Source organism: Phasianus colchicus, chromosome 1 (assembly GCF_987193195.1).
Source record: "Phasianus colchicus chromosome 1, bPhaCol1.hap1.1, whole genome shotgun sequence".
NCBI classification, from domain to species: Eukaryota; Metazoa; Chordata; class Aves; order Galliformes; family Phasianidae; genus Phasianus; species Phasianus colchicus.
Window position 1 is genome coordinate 102,482,978 of NC_143436.1, and position 23,355 is coordinate 102,506,332.

The 23,355-nt window shown below is 36.5% G+C and overlaps 1 long non-coding RNA gene across 1 annotated transcript in view; it reads right to left on the reverse strand.

Moving 5' to 3' along the window:
- Positions 1–240: 240 nt before the first annotated feature.
- The window catches only part of LOC149919918 (uncharacterized), a 30,256-nt gene continuing 7,141 nt past the window's right edge, over positions 241–23,355 (reverse strand). Inside the window, exons 3-4 of the long non-coding RNA XR_016459371.1 lie at positions 949–1,041; positions 241–443 (exon numbers count right to left, since the gene is read on the reverse strand). This is a non-coding gene — a long non-coding RNA (uncharacterized LOC149919918). The remainder of the gene's footprint in view (positions 444–948; positions 1,042–23,355) is intronic.

The following is a 23,355-nucleotide window of genomic DNA, read 5'->3' on the forward strand; positions in this document are numbered from 1 at the left end:
GCAAATGTGATGCCCAATTACAGGAAGATTAGAAAGGAGCATCTGATGAATTACAAGGTGATTGGTCTGACTTAAGTGCCAGGAAAGTTCATGAAGCAGATCATCTTGAGTGCCACCACATGACATGTACAGGACAACCAAGATCAGAGGCTGTCTATAAAAGGCATGTCCTGTCTGACTAACCTGATCTCCTTGTATGACAAGATGAAAAACTTGGTGAACAAAGGAAAGACTGAAAATTTTGTTTATTTGGCATTCAGTACTGTTCCTCACAGCCTTCTTCAGGAGAAACTGGCTTCTCAAGGCTTGGACAGATGTACTGTTGTACCTGTGAGACTTATTGTAGAGTACATGCTTGAATAGGAAGGTTGGACTCAATGATCTCTTGAGGGCCCTTCCAACTACCTCGATTCTATGATTAATATTCCTCTATAAAAAGGAGACTGAAAATAATTTTATTGATAATTCACTGTTCAATAATATAACTGAGCAATGATTAGAATAAAGAGGTTAATATCAGGAACTCTGTTATAAATTGACTAATTATTTCAGTGAACACATAATGGATATTCTCCAAAAAGTAAGAATTTAGCTATAATTTATAGCCATTGGAAAAACAGTCTTGTTGTGCAGAACACTAATTGCAACACACCCCTCTGCTTATATATTCCAAATATATAGTTGGAATATTTTTATCCATTTCAGATTTGTCATCTACGTCACACACTTTCCAAGATGGTAGACCAAAAAAGGAAAATGGATGGCAACCTGGAAATAACTATTCAACATACGTATGTTTGACAGTGGCCTGAGTAGCAGTACAGTATCTTGTTGCCACAGAGAATATTTTGACTGTCCCTGTCCTGAGAAATTCTGCACAGAAGCTATATGTAAGTTTCTCAATCCCAGTTAAACATAAATCTACAAGTTCTGAAATAGAAATCTTACCCATTATCATTTTTACTCCCAAAATAAGAAGAATGTTGTTATCAGTTTACAGTATTGCATTCTGCAACACAGAAATTTGAACATAGTACAAATCTGAAACAAACAGAAAAAAAAAAGTGATTTAGAGTCAAACTACCATCAGACAGAAACGTTGTCTTTACTCATTATATAGCATATGTAAGCAAACTTCTCAAAACTTACCTTGGGAACTAAAGTAGTCTGATAATATAATCAGCAATTGACTCATTTTTATACCTATCATAAAATATTGGAGTGTGAAGAAGGGTCTTATTTTTAGACAAATATATATGCACCAAAGTAATTACATTTTCTAAGCAGACTCTTAAATGCTAGGAATTCAGTGAAACAAATATCCAGATAGTATATTTGTGTTCAGTGATTTTTCAGAACACAGATTTTAATATAGTTTCATGAAAAGTAAATAGAATGATAAAAGCTAGATGGTTAAGATTTTGTTTGATTTGGTTTGGTCTTTAATCAGCACTTAGCAAATAAAAATAAAATAACTAAAAAAACAGACATATAATCAGAACTGTAACTGCAGAGCATTGGAAAGTAATAAAGATAAAAATAGTGTTTTGGGGGAATAAAGTTCATATCAGAACTGCAGAAGAGTAAGTTTATAATGGCAAGTGTTGCCTTCAAAAAAAAAATTCTCAGAAAAAAATAATCATAATGGTTATATATACACATGTAAAATTATTGTTATCAATATTTTTATAAGAAAGTGCATGCCAGAAAAAATGTATTGGAATATTAGTATATTCACTGGTAGTTGTTTTTAGTAAGCGCTGTGGTTTCTGTACCAGCATGTATATTTGATTACTTTAACAAATATATCATCACATTCCAGTCATGCATTTTGATTGTATCACATCTGGAGAGTTTGCAGAAAGTTATATGCATGATTAATGCATGATTTTTGGTTGTAATGACTAACACCTTAAAAGAAACTGGAGAAAATACACTGACTGTCACTTGTGTTAAAGAAAAACTTATAGCCAGCACGCATATTGATCAAGAATGAGTTGAGAGACCAGTGCCCAGCTGGTTTATTTTTTTGTTTGTTTGTTTGTTTTAAAGGGAAAAAAAAAGGTGTTCTTGTTGAAATTCTCTTCTGTTGTACTTTAAAGAATGAAAGGCCAAAAAAGAATTTCAAGCTAAAGGTACTATGCAAGCATATATTTGAATTCTAGGTTTCTGATCACAGAGTCAAACCTACTGTCAGATATTCAGGTCATGTACCCCCCCTTTGATCCTTGCAGAATAGAATAAGATCCATCCCACAGCAATCCAATTCCATGATAGGCCTATAAAGAGACCCATAGTGATAGGGTGACCTATATCCAAACAATCAATGAGCCAATCCACCTTATGGCAGACTAGCAAGATGGACAAAAGCTTTAAATTGCTCTGTAAAGATTTAGAAGGCTCAAGTTTTTTTTCAAGGACAAAACTTCTGCTAACTGAGGTAATGAAGAAAGTTTCTCAGTAAGAAGGTTATTCTAAACTTGTTCATCAGTCTGCCCTTTTCATATCACTACCTGTCAGACAACTAGTTCAGCACTGGTGCATGTCTGAGTCATCTTGATTGCCATTTTCAGTGACTACACAGAATTACATCTATAATTCACTACTATTATATTCGATCAGTCTTACTTGATTGTATTTTAGAACCATAGAATCATAGAATTGTTGGAGTTGGAAGGGATCTTTAAAGGTCATCTGCTCCAACTCAAAGTTTATGTCTCTCCTGTACTGAGAACTCCACATCTGGACACAGTACTTAAGATGAGTTCTCAGCAGTGCAGATAAGAGGGGTAAAATCACCTCTCAAGGTCAGCTGGCCCCACATCTTTTGATGCAGCCCAGAATATGGTTGGCTTTCTGGGCTGAGAGGGCACAGCGCTGGCTCACGTTCAGCTTGTCAAACACCAGTACACCCAAGTTCTTTTTGGAAGGGCTGTTCTCTGTCCATAATCCCCCAGCTTGTACTGACTTGTACTGACAGGAGATCGGGGAAAAAATGGTACCTAGTAGTTCTGGACATTCGTATATGGGCAAATACGTACTTCTCCTAACGTTCTTGAAAATAATTTTGATCAACTATTGTACAACTATCACTGAATAGAATGAGCATGGAAGATAAATACATTTTTGCATCAGTATTCTATGGTGTCAACACAGAAGGGACACACAGGGATTCCCTTGTTTCCCTCAGAACATCAGATGGTTACTTCCAGATGGCAGAAAATTCCCACATGGGAAAGGAAGAACAATAGGATGGTATTCCTATAATGACAGTAGAGAAAAATAAAGTTATTGATTAAGGACTAAGAAAGATACTTAGGTACACCTAAATCAAATTAAAATAGACTGTTGATTTACAAGAATTACTAACAGCCTTATCTTTACCTTCAGAAATAGTTCTAATTTACCAGGAAAACAAAACAAAACAAAAAAAAACCTACAAGGAATATCTAGTTAATTTTCTGCCAGAATTGAGATAGCCACCATCTGAAGAATCAGTCACTACAGCTTCCTATCTCTCTTGCAGTTGCCAAGCAGAGGTGTTATTATCAACTCCTGTTCAGCTTTAAGAAAATACATATAAGGTAGCATTGACTAGAGACAAGTAAAACAGTCGTCCTGAAACAGGGTCTTAGTATGTAGTTAAGGCAGATAAGAAAGAAGTTCTGAGAAGTGCTACCGTAAGAATAATTCAAAAGACTAGCATCAGCCTTGGGTATGGTACAATAACTCTAAATCCATAAAGCACATTCATTTTAATCATGCTTAAGAAAAACTATTTTAAGTCAGTTATAAGCACACAATAACAAAACCAGCTGAGTGCTTTCAAATCATGCTGTGACATATAAATCTTCAGACTCCTGTGGATGCACATCCAACATGAACCCAGTTACTGTGCCAGTTATTATACAGTACTATTCTATCTCTTCAGCTATATACTGCTGAAACTAAACTATTACATGAATTCACTTTTCTGATGAAGTATCATGGAGGGCACCTTGAACTTAATGGCAGTTCGGTTGTGCTTGCAAAGTGTGAAGAAAGTGCAAGTCTCTGAGCTAATATAGCTCAAAGATTAATTTCTAGCCCTAATGATTTTGTGAAACAGCCTTTTGAAATCATTACAATCATACTAATTAGCTTTAAAGTCCTTCTAACAGCATGGTCCTTCTTTCTGAAGCTGTAGTGAGGACTTATTTTTATTAATGTATATTCTGGTAAGTGAATCAATAAATTCTTTGTTAATAGTATATTTGTGTCAATTTCACTAGACAGCAGCATTTCCAAGAGACTAAATTTAACAGTAATACAGTGTCTAAGGACTTGAGCCATCGTTCAAAAAAAAAAAAAAAGAAAGAAAAAGAAAAAGAAAGTGCTGAACTATTCAAATATACATCCTTTCCATCTTTCTTTTCTGGTGTAAAAAATAGATTCAGCATATAGTATATTAAGCTTCACAAAATCTACCTAAGATGCTGCGAATTTAGAAACAGATTATTAGAAAGTAAAAAAAAAAAAAGGATAAAGAAAAATGAGCAGATACATGTGGCAGTTCCTGTAGTGACAGTGAATCTAGAGTGACTCTGTACACATTGCTAAGAAGTATTAATTTATTTTCAGATTTTAGAGCATGCACATGTGTTTTTCAATAGGATGTATTTTATTATAATTATGACTTTTAGAATCTTACTGAGTCAATCACATCTTTCTTTTGCTACCTTAAACATTTCTATGATTACTAAAATGCATAAAGTTTAAAAGATAAACAGATATTTGTTTGTGTACCCATGCACCCACAATAAATGAAACACAGCATCCAGACATACTTAATTCAGAAATTACTGAACCAAAAGAACCAGAAATCAAAGCCAAGAGAACAGGCAACAGTAACTGTCATGCTCTAACGGGGATAGTATCAACAACATACAATGCACTTCCCCTAGAGCACAGTTAGACAAAGACAAAAATCTTAACAGCATTTGGAAGGAGAATACTCATTAGAAACAGAAGGTTCTCAGACCTTGTTTAGAAAGACTGGTATTTCCATATGACCAGCAACTTCTCATATATAATGGCTCATGTTCCAGAGGGCAACGCTTAGGTGAATCCTAAAAACTATAGTAGAACTGTCTAACAGTCATAATGGAGGTATGATACACAGGACTACTCACTAGTTCAATAGTGCCTGGATAAAGCTGACAATGGGTGTATAAAATATTAGAACAAGATATTGGAGGGGTTTTTTTTGTTGTTTTTTTTGTTTTGTTTTGTTTGTTTTTAAACACACAGTTTACTGACTTTAATTAAATTAGCCTTAGATTCATAGCAAAACTTTTATGTTATCACTTTCTTCTTCCTTTTTCCTCTGTACTGGTGACAATCTTTGTTTGGTGACATGGAAGAGGAGGGAAAGGGAGGAGAGAGGGGAGGAGAGGAGAAGGCAGGAAGATTATTTGGTAGCCTGAAAATAGACAACAAAAATAAAGACAGAGAAATGAAGTAGAACTGAACAGGTGAGAAGCACAGAGAATTCACCCAGCTGCTGTAACAGTGCTTGGAGTTACAAAGAGACACACATTTTAAGATCAAAAAGGCAATTGCGCAACAAGGAAGATTAAAGTCAGGCACATCTTTTCAGTTGGAGAAGGTGTTGCTGCAACTGCAACCATACCCACCATAAGAGGTTTGAACATTATAGGAAGATACTATGATATGAGACAGGGCAAGAGTAGGTGAGGCTTAAGAGTCGCATTTGCATTTTACACATGTATTTCTCACAAGTTCATGCAGCTATGTGTTTCTAAGTACTAAATACATTTTCATAATATATACATTATATATGTTGAAAACTGCACATAGTGACGGGGCAAGAAATTTTGCACTGAGATATTAAAACTCTGGCTGCTGTCTGACGCAATTTCATGGTCAACAAACTCATCTGAAGTACACAGCCTTCCACATTCGTGTGCATGGATTTTTTAGTTCGCTGAAATTGATTAATTTTGTAACACTCTCTCTAGCTTCAGCTGCACAAACCTATATCAGGTTTCTTCCATAAGTCTGTCTGAAATTGTCAGAAGGGAATGTAGATAAATACATTTGCCCCCAAACTTTTTTGTTAGCAGAAGTAGTAGTGAAATGGTTAGTGTTCATAAATGGAAAATTCTCATATGTATTTCTACTATTTGTATTTACTCATGCTTTGAATGAGAGTTTCAGTAAAGGGTATAGACACCAAAGCTGTTTTCAATTGAATTTTCGATTGAAATTCCACTAAATCACTCTCTCTCTTTCTTTTTTCTTTTTTTCTTTCTTTTTTTTTTTTTTTGTTTTAATCCTTCTAATAATCTAACAATTTAAATTTGGTAAATTTGGGCAAAAATCTGTTTCACCTGGGTATGCAAGGAATGGAAAGAACCAGAGTGAATATCCCCCCATTGTGATATGTTTGCATAATCTAGAGCTCAGGTTTTCAAGTGCACAACACTAAAGAAGCATTCACAAATACTGAATAATAAATAACAGAGAAGTCCATCACTTACGAAGTAATAACTGGATTACTTATTTGTATGACAACTGCATCGTGCTTGAAAGTAAACAAGTTGTTTCCTTGTTCTACTGCTATTCACACCTTGCATGATGTGTTTTATATGCTGCTGTGGTTTAACCCTAGCAGGCAGCCAAGCATCACACAGCCACAGAATTAAGCAGACCAAACACAGCAGTGCATGTCCATTCAGGCACATGTGCCAATTAATTTAACCAAGAGATCAATACCATAGAAAGTATAGTCCCTTAAACCCAAAGACTGTGTGACAGTACATAGAGTTGTTTCAGGGGAGGGTCAGTTTGGGGATTAAGAAAGAACCTTCTCCAAGAAGGTGATCAGGCCCTGGAACATTCTCCACAGGGTAGTGGTCATGATCCCAAGCTGCCAGTGTTCATAAAGATCTAGAAAATGCTCTCAGACATAGGGTTGGATTTTGGCTGGTCCTATGTGGAGCCAGGAGTTGGACTTGATGATCCTTGTGTGTCCTTCCAACTTCGTGATTCTATGATTATAAGCACCCACATAACAAAATAAGAAGTTTCCATGGACATAGCTATAACGGGTAACTGCAGAATGGCAGGTAGTAATGGTATATTAGCACAGAACATGGGTTATAAGAGTTTATTTACAGCAGCACGAATTTCTTTTAGAAATGACCTCCACACTTTTCTTCCGGTGCCAACTATCAAACATCTTTAAAAAAAAATACTGCATCTTGTGCTTATGAACTTGAAGAAACGTTAAGAATCATATATATCCCAGAAAATACTGATTTGAAGAAGTACTTACACAAAATATTCTGTTAATGCTTGCTTGCAACACCCCACTAGTCTTCAGATGTTGCAGATGATAATTTGATGTAGTATTGGAGATGTGAAGACATGATATAAGGATGGCCTTCTTTAACAAGGCAAAAGAAAAAACGACAGAATGTCTAAAATGTGACAGACAGCATCAAGGTGTTCCCCTTTGTCTTCCTTAGCTGTGTGTGCAGAGACTTCTTGATTGTCCTTCCATTCCACAGCAATTTTTAGGACAAATGTCTGTTTGGAGGAAGTAAACAGCCCCCAAGGACAAGAAAGACAGGGAACACCCAGTCTTTCCCAGTACATTCCCAGTACAAGAAAGACAGAGAGCTGTTGGAGAGGGTCCAGAGGAGAACCACAAAGATGATCAGGGGACTGGAGCACCTCCCCTATGAAGACAGGCTGAGGAAGCTGGGTTTGTTCAGCCTGGAGAGAAGAAGGCTGTGTGATGACCTCATTGCAGCCTTTCAGTACCTAAAGGGAGCCTACCAACAGGAGGGGAATCAACTCTTTGAAAGGGTGGATAACAGCAGGACAAGGAGAAATAGTTTTAAGTTGAGGGAAGGGAGATTTAGATTGGATGTCAAGGGAAAATTCTTTACAGAGAGAGTGGTGAGGTGCTGGAACAGGCTGCCCAGAGTGGTGGTGGATGCCCTGTCCCTAGAGGTGTTCAAGGCCAGATTGGATGGGGCCCTTGGCAGCCTGGTCTAGTATTAAATGGGGAGGTTGGTAGCCCTGCCTGTGGCAGGGGGCTTGGAGATTCATGATCCTTGAGGTCCCTTCCAACCCTGTCCATTCTGAGATTCTGTGATTCTGTGACTAGCAATAGACTATCACAATACTAGAAGGACACTAGATGACATCAAAGATTGCTAGATAACGCTGTGTCTGATAGGCAGTAATTTGGGGGGGATAGGTTAATGAATTTGGAAATGTAATGAATATGTAACACATGTAAACATAACCCGTTCACAAGTGATCAACTGGTGGAACATTCTTGGAGAATTATCTTGATGTTACCCAAGTGCTGCCAATAAAGATTACCGTGCATAATAGTAACAAAACTTTGCTGTTAAATTTTTATGCATATCTTTTTTTTGAATCATAATTAACATTGTCTACACATGGATCTGGTAGTTTTAATATGCAACTCAGAGAAAAAAGTCACAATCTTTTTAAAGTGTTTTTCCTGGAAACCTGACATTCACTTTAAATTCTTGCTGTAACTCATTCAAATTAAAAAACATTTTTCGCTACACAGAAATCAATTCAAAATTGAATAGAGATGAGAGGCAAGGATATATCTGTCTCTAATCAAGTAGTGTGATTCTGGTTCAGAAGAAAGAGGCTGATGGTTCTCATCCTTCATCCTAAGCTCACCTGCCACACTGCTTGCATGCACTCTCCAACTGGTTACTCATTTGAGATATCAGAATACTTAGACAATTACTACCATCATATCTTTGGTAAAGAACCAGCAGTGACTTAACAGTTTCACACAAGTTATGTTAATTGACCTCCATAAAAAATAGTTGTCTTCTCCAGTGATGCATGTCCATTCAACAGCTCTTATAGCAATTAAAAAAAATATATAATGATAAAAAAATAATAATCATTCCATACCTCTAACATTTCAGCAAGTAAAACTAGCTAAAATCCAGAGGTGAGGGAGGTATTTCTTTCAACACTTACCTCCCTCTCCAAGCCAAATGCGTGTAGAAGTCAGTTTATCCTTAAACAAGTCTCTTAGGTCACCAATATTTGATACAAAGCTGACCTGTTGTGGTAATAGCTGAAAGGACTTTAAAAGCAATAACAGCCAAGGGCAGTTTTAAAAAAGAAGTCACAGAAGATTTAGACTTCAGGCTGTATGTTATCAGTGAGACTACTTTGGGACTATTGGTGCCCTTAGCTGAATCAGTGAAGCTGATACACTGTCTCACTGGAACAAAAGTAAGCCTTTGAGCCCTCAGCTGTAGTTTCTGTCAATCTCATTTCACTCATACTGGTCAAGCTTTAACCTTTAATGATTCTCTGACTAGATGTGCTTGCTGAGTCACTGCTTTGGATAAACCCTGAAGAGGCATCTAGCAGAAACAATATAATAACACTTAGATCGTATTTACCCTTTGGTCTCTTGTACCCCTTCTTGATCCTATCATTCTCCATTGTGTTTAGTGATTTGTAGCCCAGCAATAGTCAAGTCTTCATTTACTTAATGCATATGCACTAAATCAAGCTATTTCCCTCCCACCCATATGGTGGGCTGTTATGCACAGATGCTGTTACAGAGTTGCATGCTACATAAAATCCCAGCTGTAAACTACAAAAAAAAAAAAGATCTTTAACTCATATTACAAAAAAAGCGCAGAACAATAGAAAATAAGCCCATAAGTAAGCATAAAGAGATCAGACGACATCTGAGATAGGCACAGACAGGCACTGAAGATGGAAGACAAAAGAAAAGAAGGATTTGTATTAAATTATTTCAGACAATGATAGTAATGAATTAATATTAATCTCTACAAAATAGCAGTCAATAGAATACTTTTGATAGTCCTTTGAAATACAAGGAAGCTCTTAATTGCTGAGGTTTCTCAAAATCTTGTATTACAGGATTCTCAAATTGAAGTGAAGGAGTGTGTGTATCAGAAAACAATCATTCTACAGAACAAAGTGACTGACTGGCAAAAACATCTCCTTTTGAATATTTTGCAACCAACAGCCCTCCCACTTTTTGAGCAAACGTCCATGCTCCTAAAATGTTCAGAATAAGCCTAAAACCACAGTTGAAACTCCTTCAGTCCTAAGCCTGAATTCATCACAGAATAAACTAGTTTTGTCTTCAAAACTGATCTTAATTTTTTTCTATTGATGCTTCCATCAGGGCTTCAAAAGCACTTGCTACAGTTGCTGACAGTGCCAAGAATCACACAGTGTCCAGAGTATATTCTGAAGTTTTACACTATTTACCAATAGAATTTGGTGCCTAACTGCCAGTTGTGCCCGTACCTTATTTGATTTTATTGTTTGTTTATCTGCTTTTTTTGTGGTTTGTTTTAGTTTGTTATTTGTTGTTTTCTTTTTAAATAAGCAGAATGCTTATTGCTTTTAAACTGAAATTTTATTAAAACTTGATTAGTAAGTGGTTTTTGGATGAAAGTAAAGACTGAACAACTGTTAAAAAATATCTTAATTGACAAGTTCAGATTTCTAGGAAAAGTAGCTGTTGCTGGAGCACTTATAAAAGTGGTTTGCAATAACATTTCATATTCTAAGAGCACAGGAGTCCTCCAGCAAGTTTCAAAAGCAAGGTAGCCTCCAATCACTTACAAATCTATTATCAAATCTACTATTTAAAAAGATTAATGTAATTTAAGACAAGCGTGGGAGGAGTTTTCTTATGGTGCACCCTTGGCAAGATGGCCTGGGTGACAACTGCTGTTAAGAGAGAAGAAACATGAGGATCAACAGCATGCATGAACCAAATACTCAAAAACACCTGGAAGACTGTCTGCCCAAAGCTGACCACAGTGAAGAGGAAGACCATCAGCCAAATTAGAGAGTAACACAAACACATAACAACCATCAAACTTAGACACCTCCACCAGACGTCACTGCCTTCTCACTGAACACCATACTTCTGCTCTCACGTGAGGTCCAGTATCTGAGGCAGCACAGGCAAGAGCTACATTTCAACTGTGCACAGGCAAATTCCTGTAGTGCTTTTGTTAGTGCCTAAGCATTGGTGGGTGTATAATCAAAGAATATTGAGATAGTGTATAATAATGAAATAAACAAGAGAGTTAGGCACAGCAAGACAAAGAAAATAGATAGGATGCTTACCCATATCATAGGCTCACTCAGGAAACTCCAGTAGAGTGGAACTCCTGAAGAGAGATCCTTCCCTACTGGTAGTCAGCTCTTAAATGGGTCTAGGAGGGGTGGAGCCAGGCTCCACCCCTTCCTGCAGCACAGGTGAATTGCTTTCACCTGTGCTCCCCAGGCTGACTCATTGCTCGCCTCAGGTGATTAATCAGAGGTTCAGGTCATGACTCAGTAGTTCCCATACAATGGGCTATAGAGAGCAGCACATGTACAGACTAATCTAGATCATCCACATATCCTACAGTCCCAAAAAAGTTGTGTGTTCCATTTATCAACATTGCTCAGTTTGGGGATGCTGTCTTCTGTGTGCACATCTGTGCATGTGTATTACAGAGTCATAGAATATCCTCAGATGGAAGGGACTGACAAGGATCACTGAGTTCAACTCCTGGCTCCACGCAGGGCCATGCAAAATATGTATGTATTCTTGGTGTGAGAAAGAGATCTCCTTGGGATGAGTTTCAGAAGGATGTTCATTAACACTTTTTAAGCAGCCAGTGTTACAGTTTATTTGTTCTGTTATTCATATTGATCCTGAAGGTACAAGTCACTGATTACCAGTTAATTGAATGTCATTAGTAAATCAATAAAACAACTTCGATCCTGTTTTGGCTTAATTACGTAAACTGAGCAGCTTTTCCTGGTGGCAGCTGGGCTAATGTACTTTAAACCCACAGATCTGAAAATTAGAAAGGAAGTCCTAATAAAAAAAAAAGACGGGAATTTTAACCAATCAAAGAAGTCTGAAAAAAGTCTACTGAGGTATTTTGAGCACTTTCATTATTGGTCTCTAAATGACTGTTCTTTATTTTACTATTTCATTGCCTGCTACTGGAGATTTCTGATCTACCTGAGCAATAGTAAACCTTAAAAATAACTTAAAAAAAAAGTTCCTAAAATCAGAGGGATTTTTAAGCTTTAAGCTTTGTAGCTTAAACATCAGATTTTTTTCTATATATTATTGTCAAGAAAAAAGTCTGAAAAGCTCTTCTTCACTACTTCATTAGTAGAGAAAATTAAAAATATAAACAAAATCTTCACAGTATGTGATGTAGAAAAAGGAAGGTCGAAAAACTACACAATGGCCTGAGAAGACAAAGAAATAAACCAAGTCATGGTTTCTTAAAAATTCTGACTTTGAAGTGAATTAAAAGAAATCCAACTTAAACCATTATGATATTTCTATTGTATCCATTATGATATTTCTATTGTATCCACATATAAGTGAGATAACACACTAGAATAGCACGTTTTTCAGAAATCAGTTTAAAATAAGCAAAAGGAAATATAGCAGAAGGATGTCATCACAAAATTGCTTTTCACAAGAATTTACTATAGAGAAAATTTTTCTGCAATACAAAATGAGGTGAGCACCAAGAGACTAAACTTTATAAAATATACATTCCACTCAGAAAAGAGAATTGATGTCTTCCTAAAGGGAATAAAATATGGAAAACCTAATTCAAAACAGACATTTATTTAGCTGATTCAAATACTTCTCATAATACCTAAGAACAAATTCAGAGATAACAAACAAAGCTGCATGATTATCTATTTCTGATACTTTCTATCTCATTTCATTTTAAATACAAAGCACAAAATGAAAATTATAAGCCCAGCACTCCAATTGTATTATCAGAGCATTGTAAGATATTTAAAATTTAAAGAGATATCTTCAATCTCTTCTACAAATAATACTTTCAATCTTTTGAAAGAAATACTGAAATCCAGACAAAAGAAATTAAAAAGGACCAGAGGAAGGAGAAGAAAATTAATCTGATGAGAATATGGAAGACAGAAAACACAGCTTGGAACACTCAATGGGATCAGTGAGGTGAAAGAACCTCATTATAAATCCCTAGTCCACTATAAGGATTTATGTCAGATTTGGGCAGGTCGTTTAAATAAGTCATGGCTCAGTTCCCCTATGCCATAAATGAGAAAATAAATGCTTCCATTTCAGAGGTTAAAATAGTTATGATAATTGATACTGTATAAAGTACTGGGGAGCTACAAAGTACCACAAAGTATTGCTGCTTTTAAGCATGCAAGCAACCTGTGAGAATACAACTGAAAAGGTTTACTCTTAGAATAGCTGACTGAGAATTAAAGAAGCCAAAGAAAAGAGCAAACAGCTATGCGAAAAATATGTCAAAACCATCTAAATAAAACAGCAATATGAATCAGAAAGCAAAGTGAGCAGGGATCCTTTAGAGATACACAAAAAACACCTCCCATGTCTTCCTCCTGCCTCCCTTCCTTCACCTCCTAAAGCAAAGGCACACTGGCACTTCTAGTCATCAAGCAGACTCCCTGTATCTCATGACAACCACCTACTTATGCAAATAAAAGCAAAGAACAGCACTGCATTTATTGGCATAATATTTTAAGACTAAAAGTAAATCAGGACTTCCAGACAAAAAGTAAATCAGGAACAAAGTAATCAAAGTCAGTAGAACTACACTCATGTAAAATTAGCATGGTGGAGATGGAGTTGGCTCAATGATCCTTGTGGGTCTCTTTCAAGTCAGGATATTCTGATTCTACAATAAATCACAGAAAGCAAAGGTAGAATCATGCTTGCATATACTTTAGATTCTTTGTGCCACCCAGTGGTTTAGATTAATATACCCTATAGATCAGCTGTAAAAAAGAACTGCTGATAAATGATAAACATTTTGGGGTCTATGTGAAATAAATAAGTGAATAAAAAAAAAGAGATACAGAGTATCAGGTAGGCACACAGATGGAAGAAAGATTAAGGCACACTTTATGTATGTCCTATTCTGCAGTGTTTCAGAACTGAAGGACAGGCCCATGTGTCATTTCCCATCTGTTTTCTAAGATCCATACTACCCTGTTTTTATACAACTCTGGGGAACTTCGTATCTCAGGAATTCAAAATTTGCTACAGATGCCTTATACACAGTGTTTTCCATCAGCGGGTTAAGAACACCTCTAAGAAGAACAAATTCTGTGAAGACAGAGGAAAGCTACCAGTTATATTCCAAAAAATAATGGAGTCTGAGTACTTCATATTTCAAAGATTAATAAAGGTATGGTTTAACAGTGAGTGTCAGATTTTCAGCATAATGCTTTCTCCTACTTTCTAAAGGACTTTATCTATCCACAGACAGACTGAGATTTAAGCTCTCTTGAAAATCTGACTCATTATATTTGGTTTTAGAAAGAAAAACAAACAAAATTAGCTTATTTACAGTTTGAAATAAACTGCAATCAAATGCAAAGTAAGAACCATTCATTACAACTGAGCAGTATTCACTTTTATTATATCTGAATTTACCTCTTGTATGTAGAGTTGAAAGTAATGCCTCCTATTTACTTACATGGAAACTACAGCAGATACAAAAAGCATGACAATACTATTTGACAAAGCAAATTCTCAGTTACGCAACACTGTTTTTCAATACAGTCACAACCACCACAATTACTTATGCATTTTCACCCACAGTGAACAAGAACCTTCATGCCTCTCTCATAAAAATCTGCACCAGTGGAGATGACCCCCTGAAGTGACCACTGCTGAAACGCAACAACCACCACCTCACTGTTCTCACATCTGCTCTTTGGCTCTTTGGTCTCCAATAAGTGTTGATGAATGTCAATGAGTGCCTGTTTTTTTTTTTTGTTTGTTTGTTTGTTTTTTGTTTTTGTTTTTTTTTTTTTGCACAGAGGAATTCAATTACACATCTTTGCTTTATCCACACTGCCACAACAGACATCTTTTTGTCAGACTGCCCCTCTGCTGTCATCTGTCAAAGAAAATGTAATGCAACACATTTGGGAAGCTTCAACCACTACTGCCATACCACCAACATCCACCCCTGGCTTTGTGAGTTACATAATAAAATACGCATTACTTTCAGAGCAGCCCTTGTATAATTCCGGGGTTCAAGGTTAAGTAGATTTGAAAGACTGAAATATAAGTAAGGAAAAGTCTAAGACTTTTACGTTGTAAGTAAGAGAAATCCAATGCAGAGCTATATCAGATACAATTTTTCATATCATATTTCAAACTAACCTTGTTACTTGAAAATATATATAAACTGATAAATTGTGAGTAAGTTTGGTAAATAAAAGTGCAGTAGGGTAAGTTTTCTTTAGTTTTCAATTACTATTGTTATAGTTAAAAATGCGTTTACTTCCACAATATTTTATCTGCATCAGGGCAAATGAAATGCACAGAACACCCCTTGCTGTCTTTGCTGTCAGAAGTAACCAAAGTGCCAAAACTCCCATCATAGTCTCAACATGATTAAATTGGGTGCTTCTTCATTTTTGTTCTGTGGAAAAGACAATCACCTGATAAAAGCTGGAAGAAAGAGACACAAGATAAATTAGATATTTATACTCCAGAAAAATTTTATTATGAAATTAGATGTGAAGTAAGACTTCCTTGCACTATAGGTATTTGGTTTGGATTGCATTTTTTGTTGCTTTGTTTTTTCAGATGAGTAAGACAGGATAGGACTATGGGACAACAGTGGCAACCATGACTTTGGGAAAGGCAAATAGCAATAGATCAGCAAAAAATGGAATCACACATACCACATTTAACAGCACTTAATGTACCTCATGTATTTATTCTATGTGGAAGTTAGAAATGGGGAGGCAGCAGATAGAATGGCAGCATAAGTAGAAACATAAGTGAAGAACTAGATATTACTAATTTTCTGTTGTGTTAATCAACTGATTTGGATTTTTGACACATAACCTGTAAGGATAGTAGGTCCTATTTTTCATAAACAGCAATTCTGGCTTCAGTCCTGGAATTTTTCTATTTCTGAATGTAACCTATTCAGTGTGTTAATTAAACACCCTATTCTTCTGCTAAAGAAAGGGAAAGTGAAGACGCAGAAAAGTAATCTTTTCACAGTTTATAAAGTATATTTTTCTTAATTCAAACAGTTTGTCACAGCTGCAATAATTAACCCCAGAAACAAACACAAGGAAAAGTGAGAAAACAATTCAGAGGTAGGAAGCAAAACAAAAAACTTTTTGTCTGCTTTTTCTCTAAGCCCTCTTTGCATTTCACTTCTCTGATGTCTTTGCAACCCTCCCCCCTACACCCACTCTTGGATTTTGCAGTCCAACTTTTTGTTTGCTACACTAGGAACAGTCACATTAACTTGTCATTACCAATAGTCATAGCTTCTTCCAGCAGTCAGTTATAAATATAAGCAAAACTCCTTTTTTTCCATTGCTTAATCAATCAAACAACAATGCTGACTAGCTAGCTATCCTAGCTTTCTTTCTGATTAGTTATAGTGAATAGTTAAAGAACAGAGCAGCAGCAGAGAGATGAGAGAGACTGAGCTTAAAATGTGGAGAAATCTCATTTTCCCATTTAAACAAATGCTATATCAAAGCAGAAAATAAGTTACATGTGTAAATACTTATGGATATAATTATATTTCTATTAAGCAAATATTTTCCTCTCTGCCAAACTATCAATCATCAAGTGTATTTTAATTTTATCTTTCAATCTTTTATACATTTTCATGCATCGCTATAATCTGTGACATCCTTGATTGTCTTATCTCAGGCACAGTGATACATTTTGTGTGAGTTCATGTAAACGCAGTGCTGTAATACACACTGTCACTATGTATAGGTGCTACGAGTCAGGGGCATCAGATTTGGTGGTGACTCATTTTCATTCAACTTATCTATTCCTTGCAGTTCCTTAATCATAATCTATTGATTTCTCTTTATCACTTCTCAAAAGCCACTTACAAAAGTCACTTACAACTGACTTCAGAACAATTCCTTACTAGTTCTATAGTTTGTAACTATCTTCTAGCCAGATTAAGCCCTTGATTTTACTATTATCATTAGGACAGATAACAATCTCTTGTGATTGCCTCTATAAATTCAGTTCCCTGTTAGTGATACCTGAAGCCTCAGGCAATGCATTCACTTCTCTGTTCCCTTAATCCAAATTACATTGCAAATGCCTTGAACAGTAAGTGGGACAAATATTACAAGAACCAGTAAAGCCTCTCTGTCTCACAAACTGATTTGAAACCTTGTGATGAAATCTTCTTCTATAGGAAAGCAAAATTTATAGAAATTAATGAATCTCAGTGATTCCTTCCTAACAGCTTATGAACTCATTTTAACAGAAATGCTATAAATAGTTCCACATACCATCTCTTCCACAAATTGATTAACATTTTCTCCTCTCCTCTACACAGAGCCCTTACATGAATTCCTAAGTTATTTATTTTCATTCTGGTCCTCATAGTACCATCAATATCCATTTTCTACCTTACTGAATGTTAGAATACATTTATTAAAAAAAAACTTTTTAACACAAGTAAATTGGTTTTCCATGCTGCAAAAGGCTATACTTCCTGGAACTGAAGTTCTTTGTTTTTGTCTTTTAGTTTCCAGGAAGGCAAGTAATTACACTTACACAGACATCTAGTGCATTCATGCAATTCTCACTCTTCTGCATTAGTTCTCTTTTAAATGAAGATACAAAATGTCAGTGCCAGTAATTTCTACAAAGCAGAATTTTTATAGCACAGTTGCATTCACCACTACTTAGGGCAGGGCACCCTGAGGCAGTCTCTGCAGGGGAAACTGCCCCAGGGGCACAGGTGGCTGTGGGGCATCTTTCTCCCCTGCCCAGGAGCAGACAGGGCCATTGGGGTACAGGCAGCCCTGTCCTGCCTTCACCACCACCCTTACCTCCCTCCTGTCAGTGCCCAAGAGCTCCTAATCAGCTACAGCCTTGTCAGCAGAATAACCATTAGACCCTCTCACTGTGTCCAGGTTTCAGTACCTCTCACTGACACCACTGTGGCCCCACATAGGGCTGAGCCCTCAGAGAAGAAGCCCAAAACTTGATCCAAGTCACCCAGGCTTATGGCTCCCAGGAGCAGCCCTGCTCTTAATGATTTTCCCACATCGGCATTTTTTTTACTTTCTCCCTTTCCCATCTTCAGCGTGTTGAGAAAACTGTGTTCTTCTCAAAGGCACTTTTACAGAGATTGGAAGTATTTTACAAGTCCCAGCTGCAGAGTTAGGCTTTCAGTTCAAGCTGTAGGGCAGCACTTCCCAGGCTGAAGGTAATGGTAGTGGCAAATGGAGTCATGAGCCTGACAGAGTTTATGTTAGTATTTCAGACTGCAGAGCTGATGAAAATAGCGATAATAATAGGAAAAGATGGAAATGGTTGCTGTGGAGTGTGATGGTGTTCACTCTGGAGAACCTCTGTTCAAACTTGAGTTGCAAGAAGAATGGCCACTATTTTCACAAATACGTGAAATAGTTATTTCTGCCTCCAACTTATCTCCCCTCTAATGCTTGGTTAGCAGTCTTACTCTTCATTCCCTCTCACAAGTGAGAGTTTAGCCTTTTTTTTTTCTTTTTTCTTTTTTTTTTTTTCCAGCACAAGCATTTTCAGGTGCTTCTGGTTCAGCTTGCTAACTTCATAACTTTCATGTCATGACCAGACAGAATGTCCCCAGTAGTTTATCTCACTGTTTCACTTCAGAGCACATCTGTCTGTGTTCCCTCACATGCAATGAACTATCACACTCTCCCTATCAGGAGCAATATTACTAGAAAGGTATCTGTCATGTCCAAGTCTTTAGCTACAAATCTGCCTTACTGTCACTGTGGGTTTCAAGCCTCCAGTTTAAGAGGTCTCAAGCATCTTGCGGAGTGCTGCCAGCTGAAATAATCATCTTTTAAGTGCTACTGAGCAACCTGACGAAGCAAACTTTAACTGATGCAAGATGTCTTTTAAATCTGTCTGGAGCCATTGCTATTCACTTACTACCACAGATCCACATCAGTCACAGGTGTGGACAATACAGATCCATAAAGATGAGACACATGTAAAACACTACGCAATTCATCAGTGTATTTGGAAAACAAGTTTCCAAAAACACCTGAGTAGAAACTGCATCACGACAAAAATAATTCAGAGTACTTAGTACTCCTTTAGGACTCAGGGGAAATTTTCTGAGGCTTCAGCAGAGTGGAATCACAGCCTAGTTCTGCTCAAACCTATCTTTTTCTAGTTCAGCGTTTACTACTTCCTCACTGCTCCCTCTCCAAAGGGACTAAATGTTTATTTGACACTGAGCACATGCTTTTTCCTCTTAAATGTTAATGAATAATTGCCCAGGAGGAGAGATATTATTCAAGAAATGGAATTTAGTACCAAAAATGCAAAGGGAGAATCTGCACTGTCCCAAGATGTTTGCAGAAGATGTTCATATAGCTAATCCTCAAAGCAAACCTCTTAGATTATAATTTCAAAACATTCCGTTCCCTCAGAATGTGCATACATTAATTTCTTTGGAGAGAACAGTATTACTATAACGTATTCCACATGAGTTTTTAATTGAAATTGTAATAGAAGGTTTAATATTCTGAATGCATAAAAATCTGAAAATTAAAATGCGATCAGTGACACTTACAAGCCCCCAGCCAAAGTGCTGCAGTCGCATCCCTTCCTATCTTCCTTTCCCTTCATTTCTTTTCTTTCTTTTACAATGTCTTGCAAAGATAAGCTAACATTAATTTACAATGGAACATTTCTGTACTGGAGATTATTTGCATTCTTTTGCTTGACCTGATTTGTGTTCATGCCTTTTAACACTTTAAACCAATGGCCCTTGTGGGTTACAGCTACATTAAAAAAGTGCATACATACAAAAGTAATAGGTAGATGGCATATTAAAGATAAAGCAGTTCCTCTTGCTGACTCTGTAGATCACAGGCAAGTAGGAAAAATAGATTATATACAATTAGATTGCAGTAGGACAGAGGGCAATCAGAGGCTACTGCAAAAAATTAGCCATTGGAGGTGAAGCATATTCTTTACATTATCATTATTATTCTTTGCATTATTCTTTCCAATACATTCCTACTGTATACTTAACAGTACAAATACAGATAGGAATGTATGCTTAATTGTGTCTACCGTCTTTTCTGAGGTCCAATAATTCTAATGGTACCCTTAACATTTCCAGTAATTCTACCAAACCCTCCTTTTTCAGGCTTTGTATTTTACAGCAATTCTCTGAGAAAGTCTAAAAGTTCACCAAAAATTGCCTACTTAATTATTTTAATTATTACCTTATGTCTCTTAGTTTTATGAAGTATTGACTTTCAATCAGTGGTTCAATTATAATATGATTCTATGACATATTATGAAGTGGAAAAAGAAGGTTAAAATAGGGTCTTTTTCTAGGAATTTACAAACTCATTAACATTCACAGGCTTGCACTTTCCTATTTTTCATCTTAAGCAGGAGATATCTTGATATTTGCTACTGAAAGAATGTCAGGGTTAGAGAGAAAGTAATTGAATCTCCCAGTGTGGTCAAAGCACAGCAGCAGACAAAAAAAAAAGTCACAGCAGAATGTGTTTGGGAACTGGTTGGTAAGTCTCTGCCGGAAAAGCTACAGAAAATTTAGCTGTGGCAGTTCAAGATGTTCCTGCACAAGATTGTTTTCTCTGTTTCTGTTCAGAGATTACTGTTCATTGTCCAGCTGGGGCAGCTTAGCCTTATAACTAAGTTTAAAATCTCTAGGCATTTTTTTTCTGTGGAAAAAACATTTTACGTGATAAAGGAATTTAGAAATATAGTAAAATACAAGCAATGGATAAGCGCATCTGGTATGAAACCTTTAGTATTCAGGCTCTTTCCTGATGCTCTATTCTTGCCACAAGAATTCTGTCTGGACCTCTCATGATGCTCTGGCTCATTACGTGCCTGTCATGATTTGCCTTTCTTGCAGATTAATAAGGAGAAAACCTGCAGAGCCTGTTGATCATCACTGAATTGGGTAAAAGATATACTTTCATTTTTACACATTTTTGTTATATTCTTCACATCTCATGGAGTGGGATATCAATATTTGCCAGATTACCTAAACTCATTCTTGCTACCAGACTGTATTTTGATGGAGCATAGAATATGTTTCAATGTACTAAAATGAAAAATTAATAAACTAATTACCAGATTTAGAATAAAAGAAAGAATGAAAAATTAGATGCTTTTCCTATTTTAACTGATTTCCTGTGTATCCTCTGTATTTTGTTGAGCTGAGGATTGACAAGGACACATCCACAGAGCTGCATATAATTTCTTCAGAGTAGTAACTTCTTTTGTTGCATAATTCCCAATCAGGGATCTCTGATTCAGAGAAATTTCCTAACGAAGGCCTTCATAGAGTGAGAAATGCACTATGCATAAAGCACTTTGGTGACATCTTGTAATTTAGTGCATACGTGATTTCTTTTAATTGGAATATTAATGTATAGTGTGTGCTTTTTCCTTTATTGTTTTTTTTTGTTGTTGTTGGTGGTGGTGGTTGTGGTAGGGATGACTGTTTGTTTTTGTTTTGCGTTGGTTGTTGTCCAACATAGCACGGATTCTGCCAAGCAGAGAATTTTCTGAATTTCCATCTTAATCTTTGGCTGCCAAACACTGTTTGTCATAGTTTTATGATTTGGGGTTATCGGCATGCCACATCACAACATATGCAGTTAAAGAGTTAATGTTCCAGTTTCAGGCACCTGTCCCAGAAGAGAAGAACTACATTCCACAGAAGACTGTTTACTGTTCCATTATCGTTTCTGCTCAGGGGGAACAGATATAAGGCCTTGGTAGGTCACCTGACATTCTCTTTTCCCTTTTTGATTGTCAGGCTCTCTTCCCTGCTGCTCGTCCCGACTGCGTATCTTACCTCAGTACTAGTGTAAGGCCTACAGTTTTTGGACTCTCTTTCTCTCATTATATTTGATGTATTAGCTTCAATTCTAATTAAATTGTATTATAGTGTGTTATCTTGCATTCCAATATCTTATTTAGTAAATTAGTTTGTTTCTTCTCAGATCTTTGCCACTGTTTTTGTTTTTGGGCCCATCTCTCTACCGTCTTTCCCATACCCCTTTCCGGGGCACAGATTTGTGGGTCCCTCTGCCTCGCTAGTCACAGAACTGGGTCGAACCAGCTCATAAATGACTGACACTGTTAGCAACCAAATAATTAGACAACCATCCACACATAAAAATGATATTTTTTTTGTACATTTGTTGTGAAGAATGGCATCATATACGACTGCCAAATCTCAGGTTCATGAGCTTTCTTTAATATTCAACTTTTAGAACCAGTTATACAAAAATTTCAAAAATAAGTGGAAAGACAGCTTTTTGTTTACTAATGGTGATGGACTAAATATATCAGATAACAAGTTAAGCCTGTAGACACCGGAGATGCAATGGTGAAAAACCTCTCACAGTAGGCATGTCTCATTGTAAAGACTGAAAATTTGTTTTTGATGGAGCACTAGCACTAAGCTAAATAAAGGCACAGGCAAATAAGCCCTAAAGAGATTTTGCAAAGTACCTGACTATCAGCAGTACTAGTGATCCAGCTCTGAAGCAGAAGGCCAATTATCAACTAAATGGTATCAAAATCTGTGTGGTTTTGTGATGTAGATTAATCAAATCCAGAGTGTTACAATCAAGCAGTAATTCAGCAGTAGCACTGAAAGGCCAAGCCACCTTCTCAACTAATACATACTCCCAGATCTTAAGAGATTTTTCATTCGCTGTAGCAAAAGGCAAAATGGTGAAAAAAATATACCTTCACAGATAAAATATCTGTATTTCAGGTCATAAACAAACTAGCTGTTTTTGCAGACACTTTTCCTTGCAAATCATTCAAATTGCAGTCACAAAGATCAGGTTGCAATGAGCAGTTATTTGATCCTGAAAAGAATGTTTTAACTCGCCATGTAAACTCCACAATTTCCTCACCAAATAAGCAAGGCCTGTACATTAAGATACAAGCTAAACAGCATTCGTGTCTGAGAACAATTTGTACTTTATGAGATCAAAAGTGTTTATCAGTTCAAAGTACTGTTCATGTAGGATTCCTGAAGTGCCTTGTTAAGTGCAATTGTCTCAGAAATTCCTTAAGTAGATTCATACATACTAATAAATGCATACACTTTTTGGTTATAACAGAATAAAGAGCACGTTTTCCCTTCTATTTGAATTCAATTTAAAATATTAGTTCTATACATAATCCACCCAGTGCTTCCTTTTACTCTTGTA